This window comes from Rhinolophus sinicus, chromosome 15, assembly GCF_057876585.1.
Source record: "Rhinolophus sinicus isolate RSI-liver-muscle chromosome 15, RSI-T2T, whole genome shotgun sequence".
NCBI classification, from domain to species: domain Eukaryota; kingdom Metazoa; phylum Chordata; class Mammalia; order Chiroptera; family Rhinolophidae; genus Rhinolophus; species Rhinolophus sinicus.
Genome location: NC_142515.1, coordinates 126409437 through 126430624, shown reverse-complemented (window position 1 = coordinate 126430624; position 21188 = coordinate 126409437). Strand labels below are relative to the sequence as shown.

Below are 21188 nucleotides of genomic sequence, written 5' to 3'. Positions count from 1 at the left end.
TGTGATAACTTATAGATGCATTTTATAATCTTGGAAGAAAATACTTTAAAATAATGAAGAGTTATAGCTCAAATCAAGTGGAAAACTTAAATATAAATATACATATATATATAATTTAAATATAAATATATATATAAATTTAGATATATATACACAAATAAAAATAAAGAATCAAAGGAATGATAAGTTAGAACAAATAGAGAACAAATTATAAAATGATAGACCTATATCCACCCATATCAGCAATTACATTAAATGTAATTGGACTAAGTTCTCCAAATAAAAAGCAGATTATTAAACTAAACTGAATAAGCAAGACCCAGCTATATGCTATGTGCCTTTCAACATAAAGCTCCAAATAAGTCAAAAATAAGAGGCTAGAATAAGATAAATTATGTTAAGAGTAAAGGTAAGAAGTCTGAAATGACTATAAATTCAGGTAAAAACAGACTTTATTACAAGAAGTATTGCTAGAATTACAAAAATGATATTTCATGACGAAAAGACAAAATGCACACAATTACAACATATAAACATATAAAACAAGATAGCATGTTATTTCTAGATACATATATTATATAGTATGTAGTGAAAGTACAAATAGCTTAACTGCTCATAATAACATTTATGTGCGTGTCCAGAAGGAACAAAAAGGATGCCACTTGAAGGATAGGAATATGAAAGTCTTTCACTTTATTTGTAATGATTGATTTTTTATCTTGGCTAAACCTCAAAAGCAATATTGGGTTAAAAGAAATAAGCAAGTTTTAAAAGGATATATGGATAATGACATAATTCATAGAAAGATATAAAACTTACAAAATAATATATATGTATTCTTCATGAAATATACGTATGTACAAAAAAGTATAAAACAAAGGTGGGAAGACAAATATCAAATCCAAAATAGTGTTTTCCTCTGGAACAGATAAATTTTAGAATAGGGAAAGGTATAAGGTAATTTCAACCATAAAAATAACTGTTTATTCCTTAAAAATAATACTAAAAAAAAATCAGTGTACACTACTCATACGTCACCAACCTAGATATAAATACATGGCTACTCACTATATTTTTCTCTACACTTTTCTTTGTGCTTGAAAAGTGTATGTATGTATAGTGTGTGTGTATTAGAACTAAGAGTAAAAAAGAAGTGTGTGTGTGTGTGTGTTTATATTAGAAAGAAGAGTTTCGCATTTCAGCTCTATCAGGTCTTCATCAGGAATCCTATAAACTAAATGAACCATTATATTCTAACTTCTGGGAGACTTTGCATTTCTGTTTTACCACCCTCATAATCAAACAAAGTATCATCAAGATTGAGAATAAAATGTAAGAGCTACTCTTCCAAGGTCCCTTATTGTTCCAGATAAAGGAATTGATCACCTAATAATACAAGACATCTGTTTCTGGTTCCACTTTCTCTAAACATCAAAAACATTACTATATCTAATTCAGTTATTAACTTTAAAGTAATTACCATCTATAGAAAAGCACAAGCATGACTTATCCAGCAAACAAATTAAACAATGCTCTCCAGTTCTTTCCAAAGCAAATATAATCTGTTGGTCAGTTTAAACACTGATAGTTATCCTCATGGTAATAAAACAACCACATTACAGGAAAGAGGAAATCCCAGAGCCACCATCACCCTATATAACTGAGTTACATGAAAAGCAAATCTGCTGACAAATCAAAGAAGACCTTGACCATAACATCATTAAGTCACTCCACTTTTTCAATACCATATATATTTTATTCTCATTTTGCTATTTTACTATCTAGAGGTAAAGGCTAATGTTCTGATTTGTGGGGAGTCATTAAGTGTGATATTTAGGCCTTCCCTCAACTCCATCATCACTGTTGCTCCCTCTTTCGGTTAAATAAAAGAGAGTAAGATCACATATGCCTGTGTTATAAGTTAGCTATTTCATTTTCTGTATCTTGAAGTGAGTGGTGAGTCCAAGGGTGAATACGTAGGTAAAAACCAGGCTGGATATTCTGAATTCATAACACAAAATATGTGAATATATGTACATTTTATCTCTTTATATGGTAAAAACATGATATTGCTAGAAAGTGCTCTTTGTTTAAATGTTATGTTAATATTCATCACTATCCAAATAATACATAAAATACAAAATAAGTGAAAAACTAACAACCTGGGTAAGGGAAAATTTCTCCTTGACTATCAAACTGCCAGCCCAAATTTCTCTCCCAGAAGTAATTATGGCTACCAATTTACCACGTATACTTCTAGGTCATTTTAAACATACATGTGTGTTGATAATTTTATGCATATGGTACATATGTGTTTTCTCTCTCTCTCCCCATCTATTACATACGTGGTAGCATGTTGTAGACTATCAGCCTGGAGTTTACAATGTTCAGTATGTAATATGTCTTGAAGATATTTAACTGTTAATAGTATCCCATGTTTTATTTAGCCTTTCCTTTATTGACTATCTTGGTTCTTCTTAGGTTACAGTACGACAAATCATATTTCAATAGCTTTGTTGTACATGGCTCCTTGGGCATATAGAAAGTTTTTCTGTAGAGTAAAGATGAATAACATTACTGGGTCTTTATGTATGCAAATATTAACTTTGAACTGATACTGCCAAATTAATAATTCTATATTCAAATAAAATGCATACCTAAATATAATTTACATTGACTTTGAATTTATTTCCAAAACAAAACAAAAAAAAAGGAAAGCAGAAGAGGTAAATTTTATTCTCAAGATATGATCCACTACTCTGATCACATCTTTTCCTTAATTTCTGTTCCCAACAGGAATTTGGTAGGAGGCGTTGGATAACTGGAATGACCACATCTTTTTGTTATATCCCATTCTGCCTTGATTATACAAATGCTGACTGATTTATTTTTATTCAAGGAGGATTAGCATCCTACCACACTCCAATATTTGTTTTGATTCTGTCTTTTAAGGTTTGAATGTGCTGATATGAACAGTAATTGGACAACATCCGAAACCAAGCATTCAAACTTCTAATCCAAGAAGGAATTCTTGAGAAAGTTGAGTAAAGACAGCAAACAGTAATGGAAAAAAGAGTAATAACCTTAATTCTAGTGTGTGCTACCACAAATGCAGGAGTTCATATGACATACGTAACTAATCTTGTTTTTAAAATGAGAGAGCCAAAAGCCATTTTAAATCATCAAATATTGATGGTCAGCCATGAACTATGAAGCCGAGCAGAAAACATGGCAAAACTGACCTAATTTTCTTCAAAGAAGAAATAGGATTTCTAGAGGTTTATTTTAATCCTTTAATCACTGTCTTCCTGCACATCCCACTTCTTGGGAGTTGAGGAAGTTGAAACTTATTTTAACTGGGCAATGGAGTCAGGAGAGAAATTTTATAGGAAGCTAATTAAAATTATAAACTTACAGGAGAGAGCTGGGTATGACTGATTTTACACATCATAGCCAAACACAACAAGGAAAGCTAAAGAATTTTTTTTCTTTAATTTAAGAGTAGGGAGTGAAGAAAGTTGAGACAAAGAGACCTCATGGAGGCAAAAACAAGCATATGGAAAAAGTTACTTAAAACATAAATGCTAAACTATACAGAATGTTCAACAAGCAACTTATTTTTGCAATCAAAGGCATGCGGAAGGAGAATGTAAATGAAGCAAAAAATGAAGATGAGAAAAACAAAATCATGTCAAATGGGCTTTTTGGATGCTTGTCTCTTACATTTTTGTAAAAGAAGAATTTCTTTGATTTAATGAGAAGAAATTATATCTTTAATGTTTTTAAAGTACCCTAGCCATCACAAAATCCAGTACACTGACTGACATCGTTTGAAGTAAAACTGCAAATTTCATGCTTTGAAGATTTGCACGGCTTACTAGATAAATTAAAAATAAATATAGCTTTGGTTCCCTAATCTTCTTAAGAGTTGGTTAGTATTTCAGCAAGCAAATGCTGTTTTTTTAAAAAAAATACTGTAAGTATTTAAGTGAGCTATGCTTCTGATGACAGAACTGTGCTGCAAACACCTAGATACAAAGTGACTTAAAAAAAGAGGTAATATAATGCACACTACAGCTTTCATTTTGACCTTAGTATAATGTACTAGTACTTTTTACACAGTTTATGGTTTTCGTGAATAGAATTTTGTCCTCTTCTTGCCAATAAATATTACTCCGTGTCTGACATTTTCTTTTCCTTGATGGGAGGAAAGGCAAATATAAATACTGAAAGAGGGAAATTGGATAAAGTGAGTCAATGAATATAATCAAATAACCAAGATGTAAAAACCTGGAGAAACCATTTAGTTTATTCTCTTCTAAATTTAAAAAAAAAAAAAAAAAAAAAAGTTGACTTAGTTACCAATTTTGAAACTTTCCAATTGACAGAAATATTATACTGGAATTTACATGGCTTGAGATTTGGACGGGAGTGAGTCCGCAGCAAGAATATCATCAGGTATTTAAGTAATGGTTATTTTTTTATTTTATTGAAGTATATTAAAATAAATGTAATTGCCATATCACATATAAATATAATCCCATATAATGAGACTAGTAAACCCAAAGCAATAAATTTCTATTATGTGTCTCCCCATTGAATACCTCATTCTTTGACTATTATGTACTATACTAATATTCAAAGAGGGCATTTCTCTATTTCTCCTTGCTTCTTTCATACCCAACACCATAAAATTCATCTGCTACACCTGAAAAATAAAATAAAATCTGGTTCTTAACCTGCGTTATGTGATCCCACTGTTTGTGAGGATAAGATGCAGATAGTTGGTTTTTCTGCCTTGGTACAGTCGGCATAATCAATTTGTTCCAATTTAGGTTATGCCCATATCCTGACGGATTTTTTAAAGTTACACCACTAAAATGCACTCTGTGTGGTGAATTTTATATGTTTCTATGGCTTTGACAAATGCATAGAGTGGAGTATCCACTGCCATAGGCAGGACACAGAACATTTCCATCACTCCCAAATTCCTTCACGCCATCCTTTGAAAATCAACCTGGGAGTGTTTCTGAACCTCTGCACCAACCAGTCCTGCAGCTGGCCCTCATTCTAGATATTTCACTTGGTAAGAAAATAAATGCATTTTAAGTTTAGATCATGTTTTTGTCACTTGAATCTAAAAGATCCACAACTGATTTGAAACCTTAGGAAGAATAATTAATAAATTAAGATTATGTAACCTACAAAAGAGAGGTTTTGGAAAATGAAATCTGTCTTTGAATACTGAAAGAACAAACATTTGATAGCTCCAGGTAGCAGAACTAGGATCCAAATCTGAATGGGGCATTCAAAAAAAAGTAGAACATATGTCCAGGATTTTGTGAAAAGAAGTAAAACATTCTTTGGGATTTGGACTGAAGCATGTGCCTTCTAAGATTAATGACCTACACTTTTATACTTATGTGAAAGGATGGTAAAAGAAGTTATGAATAAAGAATTTAAAAGACTCGGTGCTTAAGAAGCTTTCATACAATGTGAAAGTACTGAAGTGACTGAATATATGGAGAAATATGAGCAATTCAGAAAAAAAGAAGTTAAGAGAAGAAAAGCAGAAAGGGAGGAAAATGAACACAGCATGGTTGAAATAGCCCTGACTTTTGTAGTTGCAAAACCTGGACCTCAATTTCATTTTTCCTACAACCTGTCACTATGTGATTATATGAAAGCAGCCAAATAATTTAAATCCTCCAGCATCCTGATCTGAAAATGAATAACAAAAACAAAATCCCTATAGATATCACAAAGCTGCTTTCAAGACCAAACGAGACAGTCCATTTGAAAGAATATTTTTTATTTAGGAAGGTTTTTCATGAATGTCATTATTTTTCCTTTTGCCATTATTATCACGTGTGGAATTTAAAGAATGGCTAAGTATAGATATACAGTGTGGAAGCAGAAATCTGTACTGAGAGCTTAACATAACTGCCAAGATAGAAGACAAAGTTTTGAGAGTTGTGTGTAGGAAAAAGACAAAAGCATTTTTTTTTTAACCTAAGGATGTTCTTATGCATACTGGTCTTTTCATGCAACCCAAGTTCTTGTGAAATTGTATTACAGCATTTAGTTCCTCCTTCCATGAGTTCCGAAGTCACAGATGGCATCCATCTCTCAGGGGTTTTACCGACATTCATCTTCCCCAAGGCCCGGGCAGATTTTCATGCTATGGCAGTGAACTCTCGGGTTGGACTGGAGCATCCCTGGCAGTGAGAAGTCTGTGCCCGGGTGGCTGAAAAGGCCCAGAGCTGTGCTCCAAGGCAGCAATCTTATTCTTCGGAGGCAAGGAAAACTTAAACATTTAGAAGAAGAATTCCCAGCTAGGGAGCTTAATTGTCCACGAAGATGTTCATAAAAGCCTACTAGCAAATTAGAAAGGAGACTGAGTATTCTTTAGCTGGGGTCATTTCCTACTCAGTGGCAAAATGAATAGTGTGTTTTGTTTGGATTAGAGTTGAATGAAACACGAATATCAGGAAATTTCATGAAAACTCTAAGTCTGAGAGTGAGTGAATACAGAAGTGTAACTGAGCAACCAAGAAAGTTGTCTTTATCCAGAAAATGGCAAATTGAGACAGGACATGTGATTGAAAATATACGTGTATCGTCAGTCACTGTACACATAGCCAGTAGCAGAAACACAAAAGAAAATCCAGGCTAGCCTGGACTGTATTTAGAAGAACGAGGATGTTATAAACAGCTACTGTCCCTAGGGCCTAAAAAAAGGAATTTTATGACTCATGCATCTCTCTGATGTGACCCTGGAATAACAGACACACAGGTTTTGATGAAGAAAATGTAGAAGGAATCTATCACTAAGGGGCACAGAAAGGTCAAACAATGGGATGCTAACAAATGTAACCAAGCAAATTAAAGAGTTACGTCCAACGCTTAAGTGTGGTCACCTGACACTTGTCTACTCCACGTTCCCAGCACCCCTCCCACAGGCCCCTCATGGGTCCACACGCGCAGCTGGAAGCACAGGGCTCATTCACTTCACTTTGCGGGGTGACCTATTGCGGAGCACATTCAAAACCAAGTTTTAGTTTCTGTAGCTCTGCAGGTTCTGTTTTACACTCATTTGTAATCACAATACAAAATACTGATTTGCTCAGATTTTGTTTAAAAGTGTATTATCAATTCCTTTTATAAAAACTCTATGTGGAAGGCCAAATCAGCCTTGAAACCAATCCCTGTGGATCTCTAGAAGGAATGGAAAGAAGACGCCCTTGTTTCCTGGTCTCTCAGCATCAAACAAAAACCATCACAATTTCAGAAAATGGAAAGAACTCAAATTGTCTCAGTGTCAACAACTTGTATGTGTGCGGATCAGTTAAAATGCATGATTAATTTCATGAATTTCTGTCAAAAGGAATACTCTACAAACTGTTAAAACCCAGTATGTTCGAAAAGTCATCAGAAAGCAAAGAGGATAGAAAATAATACCACTCCTGCTTTTAAAGTTCATCAGATAGAAGCTAAAACTCACTATCTACGCGATCTACATTTTCCATTAAACTTGAGTTAGTTCACCAGCAACTTCATTTTATTGCAAATGTTTGCAATTAAAGTCTATGATGCTCCTTCATTTATTCAAAAGAGTAAAGATGGAAAGCTAAAAATATTTTCTTTTGTTTTTTGATAATTTTAATTAGGAGGGGTAATGGGGGAGAGGGAAAGTTAAAGATAAGTGGAAATAGACTTTCATGGAGAAGGAAGCGCTCACCTGTACCCCACGCTATGGAGAAGTCAAAGGTTAGAGGATGAAGGACTGACCCTGGGATTCATGGGTGATTGGACAGGGGTGATTTTGAGAAGAGCAATTTCTGTAGAGTGAGTGGGTGAGCAGAAAGCCCATAGAGTCCATGAGAGAATGAGAGTAATTACTAACTTGAGTACAGACTGTCATGCTGTCAAATTTGTTTTAAAAGGGAGCAGGGAAACACGAATATCAGGAAATTTCATGAAAACTCTAAATCTGAGAGTGAGTGAATACAGTAGCGTAACTAGAAGGAAATAAGGGAAAGAAGACTGGGTTTGTTGTTTTTTGTTTTTTGTTTTTGTTTTTTGAGGCTGGTGGCAATAATTTAATAATAAGGAAATTATGAAGCTGAAGGAGAGGGTAGAATTGCTGGAATACCGTCTTTGAGTAAACAACAGGTAAAGGATTCAGTGCAAAAGTATTAATACTGGCTTGGATATTTGGATGTGGACAATGCATCCACACTAACAGGCAAAGAGGCAGAGTGCTTGGTCATAGACGATGAGAAATTAACCTGGTGGGAAATTATAAGAGCTCGCCTTAGCTTCCTGTTTTATCTCAATGAAATTGAAATTAAACTGAAGGTACCAAAAGTTTGGTCAAAGGGGAAAAGTTATGAAAATAAAAGCAGCCATGAAAGAAAAGGTCTAGGGAAATATAGTATGATTGCTGGGGAGCAGTGAGGACACATTTGAACTTAGCATTCATGACAGTTGAACACATGATACTTGAAATAGGACAGTATGAAAAGATACAGTTGCAGCAAATGAGGCTAGTAATGTTCTCATATGACTCACGATAGGCATATGGGTATTAACGTGTCTTCTTGCTCTGAAGGAATGGGAATACCATTATTTAAAATACGTTTTCTTAAACTTCGTACATAAAGTGATGATTCACACAACAGATTTATTCTCCAGTGTGGACATGTCATTCCATGTCCAGGATCCTATCAACAATTTACCAATAAATGTATCAGTCTCTCTTCCTTTCTTTTAGCCACCCAACATCCATAATATACTAGATTTTGCAGATTAATGTCTTATTTAGCTGTTTTGTTCTAATTCCCTATTCAATTACCACAATTTCAGACCACAAACTTGTGTATAAAAGAAAAAAGTCATTAAAAAAACTTCTATAATTCAACCCCATGTCTTGAACTCACATTCTACCAGATTGTCAGAAATTAATATCACTCAGTTCAGAAACCCTCTCCCAATTTCTCAGGTTTACATCTAAGTTCTTAAGAGATGACTTAGTGTCAAGATGTCATTTATCACTAGCCATACTGGCATGACATGTGCCACCATGCCCTCTGACTCTCGATCATGAGTCTTTTTGAGGTGGGTGTTTAGTCACCTTTCTTTTCTAACCACCGAGTCCTTCGGGACTGGAACCTTGAGTCACCTCTTGCCCTACCAGACAGCGATTGCCGAAGGACTGGAGCAGCAGGAGTGGGGGAAGCTGAGTGGGGGGAGGCAGGCAGAAGGGAAGACAGCAGGTGGAGGGCAGGGGTCTGCGTCTTACTTTCCCGCTCACACATCATCTCCTTCCCCAACCCTAGGGAATCTATCTAAACACAACAATGGAAAGAATTCTTTGCCTCAACATACTCATCGACTTCTTGTCATACCTTAATCCATTCTGTTTTCCTCAGTTTCCTTTAGGGGCTAAAATTTTGGAAGAGATTCTTTTTTTCTGTTTTCTATATGACTAATTCTAACAAATCCTTTTTCTCAGACCCAGGCTAGAACTGTCAAGCTGTTGTTCCCATCACCACAATTGTCACCAAATTTTAAACAGCAGAGTACCTGGGTGTTAAAAGAAAATGAGAGAGAAAGGGAGGACATTTGGTTTCAAAACTATTTTCATGCCTTTTTAACGTATAATGATGGCTTCACATTTGCTGAGCTAGGAGACGAGAATCAGAACGGGAGAATACAGATAGAAATAACGACATCGGGGACGACTTCCCTGTGAAAACATTATGCAAGGAAGCGCCACAAACGTGGGGCTTATTTCCGCTTTCAGCTCTTACGGCTTTGAAACTGTCTCAGCTGTATTTCTGGAACACCAAAGAAGGTGTTCTCAAAAAAGCAGAAATGTGCACACACACATGCATGTGTACACGCACGCACACACACACGCACACACCACACACACACACTTTTAAAATCTGGTCACCTAACCAGAATATGCTTCACGATCAAATCAGAGAAAAACCATCATGCTTTCAGCATTTCAATGCCTGCTTTTAGATTCAGCACATCTGCAGGAGTAATAAGTTTTGTGATTTCTTAGAGGCTTGTGGTTAACCTCACAGCATGGAATGAATTATCTACAACTCCTTCCTTCATTAAAACACTCTCTGTATGAAACGTGTCAATGAAATCTGAATGTGGCTAGCCACAGATCCACCAGAGCTCTGACCGTCCACTTACGTTTTTCCTGCTAGCCCTTCATTATATACAGCAAAGTGTACTCATTCGTCCCCAAGAGCTTCAAACTGTTCATGTTGTACACTGACTAACTTGAGAACACCTATAATATGTGAATTTGTACAGGGTGAATATATACATGTATCACGGTTAAATGCCCTACAACATGTATAAACACAAATACCTTTGACCACAAATAAGATTGAATGATTAAATTTAATTAGTCCTCACTTAAACTGCACAAATATGTTCCTCAAAGCATAGTTAATAATATTTAGGAAAGTCTTTAACTCCTAATTCTGCCCAGAAATCTATAATCCCCCAAACAGTACTTAAATTTGAGAGAAAGCAAAGGAGAATATCACTGCAGAAGTTGTTTTGGCAACATGCATTCCACATTTTCACTTCTCAGCACATGCAAATCACCCCTCTGCCATTTCCAATTCCTCCCTTTGCTTCCTGTTCTTCTGAGCTTGGAAAAAAGGAAGGAGTTTAGGAAACGGGCATTCTTCCATATTTTTTAAAGTCCATATCATCACAACTATGACATAATAATCAACCATAAAGTTCCCAAAATTAAAATCATAACATCCCTCAAAAAAAAAAAAAAAAAAAAAAACATTTGGGGAGATTTGCCCAAGGCCAGACTGTAGCTGAAGACTGTAGTTTGGACTCATTACCTGCCAACAGCTGTTGGAGATAAACAGACATCTACAGAGGGTGCCAAAAAGATGTATACACATTTTATGGAAGGAAAACTGTATTAAAATTGTAATACTCAATATATACCGATAACAAAAGATGCATACAACTCACAGTTGACTTCTGCAATTACAAGAGGTGCTCAAAGTGGTTACAATCCAGACACTTCTGATTACACCGAACTACTGCTTGAGCAACGTTGACCAAAGTGTCCACTTGAATACATTTTTTTGGCACCCTGGGTATTCAGTAGGAAATAAAAATAACAGAATTTGCACATGTTGAAATAGAAATCTAAAATTGAACTAAATGCTCTTCAAGGATTCTGTGAGGGATCAATGACGACACTGCCCTTCAAAACCTTGACAATGATTCATAAACCAATTCAAAAATAAAGAAAAAACAATTTACAAAGGTGTTTGCATGGCCTTTGAATATTTGAAATATTCAAATCTCACTTCAAGAAAAGATCATAAAAGCCTAGTTACCCTTCGTCAAAAATATGACACGTTTTTTCAGGTACTTTAATGGCTATTAATAAATAATCCTATCCAATTTATATAAATGATATTAAAAAGAAACGTACTTTTCAAGTTTGAATGATTCATTACTTTGAATAACTGTATTGATACATGTGCCAGAAATAATTATTAGGGTGCCAAACCACATATCAAAGTCAGGTGTTTTATTTTTAACTTAATATATAATACTCATCTTTTTTACTCCCTGTATTATTCTGAAATTTATTAATAGAGCGTTTTATAATATTTATGATGAAATTTCTAGTCATTAAATGCAAATTTTTCTTGTTATGGTTTCTACAGTTGTATTTGGAGGTGTAGCTTGGGGAAGAAAAATATTGGCTTTGTTGGAATGAGAAATAAGAATAACACTTAATAAGATTTACTACCATACTGTAGGAAGGACTTCTAACACAATAAAATTGTGTCACAAACTATTTTTACACAGATTTAAAAACTTTCTGGAATTAATTCTAACCAAAAGAGTGCAGAGGATTGATTTGTGTGTTTTTTTGTTTTGTTTTTTTTCTTTTTCTTTTTCTTTTTTTTTTTTTTTTTGGTTTTTTGACACTAAGATGAGTCTTGGCTCACGAGAACCATAACTTCACTCCCTTCTCCTGTTCCACAGAATTCTTGTCACTGATAATGAAAGAATCTTTGGATACATTCCCGTCATTCATGTTCTCTCAGAGTGAGGATTAGGAGTCATCTGCTTTGATAACAGACTTGTGCATTATATACAACTTTCTCTACTAAGCTTTTCTTTTAAATGATGAAAAACTTACAATAGTATTTTAGTTAATTGTCCTTATGCTCAAGTCAGTTACTTTTCATAACTGTAGTTTTTGTTCAAATAGTGCCTCCATTATGCTTCTGGAATTGAAATATATTATATATATATTATATACATTATAATATATATATTATATTATATATAATATATATAATATTATATATATATTGCAAGTGAATTATAACTAGAATCAGGGAGAATAAAAGGATAAATTTGACGTGTGATGGCTAATATGGCAGGGTTTCCTTAACATTGTTTTTTAATTCCCTAGTTTCACCAAGGGTTTAGTACAAAAACAGTGAAAATGCAGATTGAGGAAGTTCTGGATTAAAAAAACTCTAAATCAAGACTGATTTACTGCCTATGCCAAGTAAAATGTAAGTGCTGTTTTTTAAAGATTAATTATAGGGTTGTTTCTATATGACCTTGGTGGGGGGAGTAGGGTGTTTGGAACCAAATCATTTCTACCATGCGTGTGCATAGCACCTATGTGCTATGCTAAACATAATTCCCCATTTTCCTTTCTAATTTTTGGGTATTTTCACCCAAGCATTTGTTTAAACTGGAAGCCTTGCAAAATCAAGAAGAAAAGGACCCCCAAGTGCTTTCATGCCATTGGTATTAAATCAAAGAAAGCTGTATCAACTACTTTCTTCATAGCCATCCCTGTTCTGTCCTCCTTTGAACAGCCACAGCATCACTTCTCTACTTTGCTTAGGACAATTTTTCATAGACAGAACTGTCACACATTTATTCCAGCACATGTGTTACTCAGCCAGTTGAATCACAAGCTCCTTGAAGTTAGGGAAATTTATCTTATTTATCGTTCTGTCTTACACATCATTTTTTAAAACATTATATTACAGGTGATCAATATTATTTTTAAAATCAAACGCATTTTATTCCTTCTTCTAAGCAAAAATGTCTGATGCATTCTGGAAATCAAAAAGTCTAATGAAAGGAATCAAGAAATGCACCTCCACTTAGTGTGAATGTAAGTGATACCCCTGTACCATTTAAAGAGGAACTTTAAAAAATGTCATCTTCAGGGACACTTTAAACTTCCATCAGAAATCAACATTGCAGGACAGATTATCTCAAAACTACAAGCTTCTTCAGTTATCCATAAATAAGTAAGACTACCTATGCCATTTTGATATTGTACACTTTTAAGATTGGCCACAAAGTTATTATTTATCTTCATGCAAACAGCTTAAATGCACGTCCCTCTAAACACACTGCTACAATTCTGTTTCAGATCTCCCAGGAAACACATTATAAGAGTATACTCACTGAATGTAGTGCAAATTAAACCCAGAAAAAAGTTGCTACAAAGAACATTTCCACACATAACCCCATCTCAGGTTCCTGGAAGATACATTAGGGTATTCAGCACCAAAAGGAGAAAGACATTTTAACAATATAATTTAAAATCCTTTGGTAATTTGGTATAAGAGCTGGATTTAACCTAAACTATGTTTCAGCCCCATAATGTATAAATGCAGATTTCATCTTATATTTTAGGCAAGAATACTGAATAACAATGAGTTTGGGAACTGGGATTGAATAGTAGAAAATACCTTTTGTGTCACCAGTTCTGCAATTCCTTAGTATATTACTAAGTTCATTTTCCTTAGCTTTCCCATAATTCTATGAAACATATGCCTCAAATACCACAAGAAACTTTTTCCTTCTTCTGTAATTATGGGCTTGCCAATCAGATAAGAGTTTTGGAGGCCTGCACAGTTAAGATTAAGGGCAACATATTGATACAAGTAGGGCTCCAGGCATTTGAGAGTATAGCCACCTTCGGTAATACTGAATCAAAGATGAGGCCACCCTCGCTCAATTGTCTTAGCCAAGTCTTTTGCTTCCAAGGACTTGTACTTTCAAAAATGTACCTGATACACTGAGATACCCTTGTATTTGATCCCAGACCAGGTCTTCCTATCTTACACAGTCTCCGTTAGCACCAGATCTCTACCATATTCTTGGTGAAAGCACATAGTGAGTGAGCTCTTTCACAAAATCAAAACAACTTCTTGAAGCAAAAGGTTACCTAGCGCTTTCTTGTATTTTGGCGACTCTATATTTTAGGATGAACAAAAATCATCTACAGTGAATGTCTGAGATTCAGATTGCGGAGTCAAACCTACGGAGATTCTGATTCAAGAGGTTGTAGGTGGGGCCCGTGAAGCCCCTTAATGATCTGATGGATATGAAATATGAAACTGGGCAGTGCTTTGAACCACACAGGGAAAGCACAGCATCTGTTCAGAACAAAAGCTCATGTCTCCATCATTATTCCACTTACAGAAACACTGGTGTTATGTTTCTTTTTGTTTGTTTTGTTTTGTTTTACTGTTGGTGTTATGTTTCTAATAAGACCTTTCTATCCTAGTCCATTAAGCTCTGTAATAATGTACTATCTTGGCTTGTGCAGGAATTGAAGAGAATTTAAAAAGAAATTGTGATGTTTTTATTTTTTTCCAAATGTATCTTATTAGAAAACATTTCTAACTTAACACATTATAATGGTGTCTCTAACACTCAACAACCTGAATACAAGTAAGATTATTCCTATTATTATCACCACCGTAATGAAAAATTAATTATAAGGTTGTTTGAATTTCTTTAAGGGAACAGATCATCTGTCATAAATCATAGAGTTCCTGCAGCTATAGTGGTACCTAATGGTTCCACGGATGCTCTTTTTTGTGTGGCTTGAACATAAACTTTTTTAAAAATCATACTCAGTGTTTTTGTCTTAAGAGTCCTTCAATGGATTCCATTCAACATTATACTGCTGAACTTTTAGTATGTTTCTCACAGAAACTTCACAGCGTGAGTCGTTAGTCTCACGAAAGGAGGACAACGACAAGAATAACTGCACGCAGTATAATGAATGACACTGCCAAACACTGAGACCAAGCTTTGGGTGAGATCAGGTGAACCGGTTAGCACTTCTGAGACTAGTCTCCATCTGCAAGTGGGAGAGGAAGGGACAAAGGAACTGAGCTACGTAAGAGTGACATGAGTCTGGACATTTCTTTAAAGAAGGTGTGCTTTAAAGAAGAAACCACATGGCAGTGCCACATCATGTCACCCGATCTGTAACTGCAGAGCAACGTGGGTGACAGGATACAGTGACAGTTCAAGTCAGACCAACGACTCCCACACTGCTTGGTTTTAGGATTCCATTGCACTCTAACATGATTGAGGCACTAGAACAGGGGTGTCCAAACTTTTTTCAACGTTTTTCACCAAGGGCCGTATGTGGTAAAATATGCAAACAGCCGGGCCACTCATTCGAGGTGAAGTACGTATTGCCTCACCTGGTTTATTTAAGTAAACTAAATATATTTTTGGAATTTGCTGCGGGCCAATTAAAAATGGATTGTGGGCGGGCCGCAGTTTGGACACCCCTGCACTAGAGCTTTGTTTATGTAGAAATATACTATATTGGAAATGGAAACTGATACATTCTAAAAATACTTATTCATTCATTTCAAATGCTCCTCCCCAGAAGTAAAGCTTAATACACCATCCCCTACCCTAAGTGTGAGCTGGATTTGGGAACTCTTGGTGACTCACTTCCAAAAAATAGCATAGAGAAACAGAAAAACAGTAACTTTAAAGTTGACAGGCACTTCCTTACGGTTAACAACACAAGTGCTAAATTATGCTGATTTCCTGATATGACGTAGTGATAAGGGCAATTCATCTCAGTTTAATTGCTCCACAAAAACCACAACCCCAGTCTAACCATGAGGAAACTCAGTTTGAAGAAGATTGCATAAAATACATGATCAGTCTCTTCAACATTGTAAAGTTAACAAACACAGACACAACATAGACTAAGAAATTGTCTCAAAAAATAATGTACAACTAAAAGAAATGTGGAATCCTGAATTGGATACTGGAACATAAAAAGACACTAGTGGGAAAAGAGGTAAAATCTGAATAAAATCTAAACTGCAGTTAGTAATAATGCACCAATATTAATCTCAGTGTAATAAGTGTACCATAGTATTAACATGTTAACATTATGGGATACCAGGCGAAGTACAGAAATTTCCTGAACTGTCTTTACTACTATTATGTAAATCTAAAATTGTTCCAAAATTAAAAATAAAGATTTTTAAAATTTTTCAACAAAGAAAGGAAAACACATGATCATATTAATAGATGCAGAAAAAGTGTTTGACAAAATCTAACACCCATTCATGATAAAAACTCAGTAAACTAAAACTGGAGGGAAATTTTCTAAATTTGATAAAGACTACAAAAACCTACAGCTCACATACTTACTGGTGAGCAACTCAAAGCTTTCCCACTTCGGTAGGTATGAGGCAAGGATGTTCCCTGTCTCCACTTCTGTTCGACATTGTACTGGAAGTCCTAGCTAACAGAAAAGGCAAGAAAAAGAAATTCTCATAGATTCTATGACACAGAGTACAATGTGAATTATTTCCCTAGTGTTGTGCAACTTGGCAGCATGCTCAGAAAAAAATAATAATAATAATTAATTTTATAAAAGTTAACATAGACACACAAAGAAATAGGAACTTGACCTTGAAAGAAGTAAATGTGAAGCCAGTAATAATATTACTGGTCAATTATATAAAGTTAAGGGGAAGTGAACAGTCATTCATTTCTGTATGATCATGTAGCATTAAGCATATAATATATAAATAGAATCATACTGGATTATTGCCAAGAACCATCTCTGAATGACATCAAAGCAGGCTTATCGCCCAATTTTCATGCCTTCAGTGAGCCTCTGCTTCCAAGAGTAGAAATGGAAAATAAAGGCAAAAAGAGAAAGGGAGGAAATGTAGCTTGGAACAAGAGTTGTCATGCAGGTAGCAGAGAGGACAGGAAAGTCACATAATCAAATGACTGAAAAACACACAATTAACTCTCATTAAAGGACCAGTTCTTGTTAATACAATAACAGCAGCACAATGGGAATTTTCCCATGTGCCAGGTATTTATATCTCTAACATTTATCTATATCGTCACAATAAACTATGAATTGACATATTTCTTGGCTTAAAGATGTAAAGGTTTGAATACACATTCAAAGTTACACTCCTGGTAACAGAACTCAAGAATCTACCTAATCCAAAAGCTATAGGCTCCTAACCTCAATTTTACTCTGACGTCCAATACTATCCTTCTCTGACTGCACATATGTATTTTACTCATTCACTACACCTTTTTTAGCACTTGCTCAGTGCTGGTCACTGTGTGCAAGAGATACAAAAACGAATAAATCACAGCTTCCAATCTGCAAGAATTAACAATGTAGACGAAGAAGAAAAAAGACATAACAGGATAAAAAGTACTATTACAGGTAGGAAAAACTATATATGGGTGCACAAGGAAGGAGCAGAAAAACTTCAAGATACAAGGGTAATAAATGTTTCCAAAAGAATCAGACTAAAGTAGTCTTGGTAATGCTTCTTAAGGCTTATTTGAAGTCTTACTATAACCTATGCATACAAAAGTAAAACCTTGGCCATTGGTCTTATTTTACTATAAGACCAGGTATAATATAATATAATATAATACCAGGTCTTATATTAATTTTTGCTCGAAAAGACATATTAGAGCAAATTGTCCAGCTAGGTCTTATTTTTGGAGAAATACGGTAGTAAGAGTTATGAGAAAAGTGGTGTGAATCTCAATAATGACAAGTATGGATCCCCGAATGAATATAATAAAGGAAAAAATAGGAAATCACCAAAAATATGTAGACAAAATGTCATTCCATGCAGAGGAAACATATAATGGAATCAAGGTAGAGGGAAAACAATGGCTTGTTTTCACTCATACAAGTAAATTATTGAAGCATTTTGTTTTTTGGCATTATCTTAGAACCAATTTTTATCAGCAACAAACAAAAATCACTTGTCTTATTTCTATGTGATATGCTGGAATAAAAATGTATGTTATCCAGCTCATATATATTCTCCACTGATGAAACACATATCCAAAGGACTTTAAGCCATTTCAACAAACATAAACAACCTACAAAAGGTTGATAATTGCCATCACTGGAGTTCACCTGGAAAATGTTCAGTAGAATCTAAGCAGCAATGTAAAGAGGCAGGGCTGTGTGATTCAGTTTACAGCACTCCAAGGCATCTACTTCGGAGGCGAAAATACATTAATTATTAACTTTCAGCATGATAGTTTTATATATATATATATATATATATATATATATATACATATTTTCATTTTATTTCATATTTCTATATTTCTAAAGCAGAAAAAAGATAACTTTTGTTCTCTGACTCAACTCTTTTGAAATGAGATAGGATAATAACTAATTTTAAAATTGTATCCTTTTTGGCAATTCTGTGAGTTAATTCCCAGGATTAGAGGATACCTACAGTCCTTTTACTTTATACACTGGTACCTCAGTTTTCGAACGTAATCCATTCCAGAAAACCGTTAGAATTCTGAAACGTTCGAAAACTGAGGCATGGTTTCCCCATAGAAGGTAATGCAAAATGGATTAATCTGTTCCAGACCTTTAAAATTAACCCCTAAAACTGCAAATTTAGTATAAATTTTACTATCTAATGATACCATAGAACCATAAAAATTACGGCGTTCTTAAACCGAAATGTCCGTCAACGGAGACGTTCAAAAACCAAGGTACCACTGTATTCCTTTTTCTCCTGACTTCCCTTACCTTGACATGGTCATGATCTGGTTTTCCTTGCAAGTAGCCTGAGAGAATTAAGTTTTGTTGTGGTTCACAAAACCAAAAAGCTCACATCAAACTCTTCTTACCCTAAACAGATTGCACACAGGTTAGGCACTTTAAACATTACAATCAGCAATATGTTTTTAATTCTGGAGAGACTGCGATGGAGTCTGCAATGAATGACACCATCTTGTCCATCTGTTGCTGTGGGTACCGAAAAAAATATATACCTATATATGATGCATGACAGATGAAGAGTGAGGATTGGGAATCAAAACAGACGGAGCCCTTTGTTCACAGAGAGAATAAGCTTCAGTAATCAATTCACCTTTGACCAAGTAAGTGTTAGGGTGGTGAAAATTCCAGGGACCCACCACATTCCCATCCTGGGAACCCAAGGATCCTACTGACCAAACCAGTGGTAAAACTAGAGAACGCCTATCCCTCCCAACCGAGAAGACCCAGACTTCCTCATCAGTGGGAGCTAGTTCCCGTAAGTGAGACAGGCTGTCTTAGGCATTAGAGAAAACATTTACCTCATCCAGTGTCAGACTGCAATAATGTTCGACACTTCCAGACATCATCGGCACTGAGTTTACATACACTCTCTCAGAGTGGAACCTGAGCTAAAATGCAGGGGCTGTTTGGCACATAGTTCTCCCTGACAGAGCCCAATGTGCTACGCTCTATACCCTACCACCATGATGGGGAAAAATTTAAAAAAAAGAAAAAAAAAGAAAACAGCTTGTTAATTTTCTCAATCTTAACTTTCCAAACCCTTTTTAGAAGTTTACTACATTGTAGGGTATACAAAAGGTAGACAAATATTATTCCAGTTTAAGAACTTAAACTCTAAAGCTGTGACAAAGTTAGAGATCTCACAGTGAATAAATATGTATGTTACGGGCTATTTTCCATATCCCAAGATAACTCTAAGGAAGAACACTGTTTGTTTGTTTGTTTGTTTGTTTGTTTGTTTGTTTTTTAGATGGACAGGAAGTAATTATAAGGTTGAGAAAACTCCATACTCTTTCAGCAAATCTCCTAAATGTTTAAGTCTCTCATTTGTTAAAAAGTTTGACGATATTAAAAAAGATCTTTAGACTATGAAAGAGATTTTTAAATCCGAAGGTCTTCACACTGATCTACAAATGACATGTGACGATCACCAGGTTAATCTCACCAACAAATTAGAATAAACTTAACAGACAAAAGACTGACATAAGAATAGCTCTGCAGTAGAGAAAATACTAGTTTATCACAATACCATTATTAAAAGACAGGGCTTGGTGCAGTAATACCAGTGGGTGATCATGAAGTATCTCTACCCACACTTGCATAAAACATTTATGGAACACCTTCTCTCTTTTAGATCCTGGAGAAAACAAGATGAGCAAGATATTATATACACAGTCTCTGCTTTCTTTTTCACTCCCTCACCCCATAACCACTTCAAGAATTTGTAATCCTACATGAGAGAGATGTAGATACATAAGCAGACATATATAGTAAAACACAATAAGTTTTATAATAAAGATATGCATAGGGTTCTTATGTCCTAGGCATTAGAAAAGACTGCTAGGCGATGGCATTTGACTTAAATCATAAAGCCTAAAGGAAGAGAGATGGAAAACCAATTGGACTAGTTGGGCTGGGGAGAATGTAATTCACAAAATTGTTCATGAGGAACAGTATGACTACATGGTAAGTAATATTTTAAAACTTGGTATAATGTTAAGCCAGTATCCTAAACATTCATAACACAAGAAACGTAGAAGCAATATTCAACTCAATGGCTAGCAGTGAGTGCTAGAGAGAGCTAAGGAGGTACACGACTTTCTCTACCTTAAGTTACCATTTCATTCAAAATACACTTTATAAACAAAAGTAAGTATCAAGTTTGAACACTACTCTTCAAGCCAGTAAACTACGACTTTTATGTAGTCCTTTAGTGATTGATCCCTTTAACCTCAAATCTCAGAAATTTCAACTTACGAACTCTCAGAGTTTATAAATGTTTCAGTCGTGTTGGTTTGATTGGTTAATAGTTAATGGTAGACTCATGGCACAGAACTGTGGCTTTGTTGGTTTTTAATATAGGACAAGATGTCACAAATTACAAGCAAAACCATGAAGCTTGACAACTACAAAAATCAAAAGACATTACATTGTAAAATCTTTTTCAGCTTTTATTCATTGCTGTTCCCCACCCAAAATATCACATCTACTTACA

General features: G+C 35.0%; 1 long non-coding RNA gene across 2 annotated transcripts in view; it reads right to left on the bottom strand.

Moving 5' to 3' along the window:
* The window catches only part of LOC148755297 (uncharacterized), a 568457-nt gene that overhangs the window by 404972 nt on the left and 142297 nt on the right, over positions 1-21188 (bottom strand). The window lies entirely within an intron of this gene.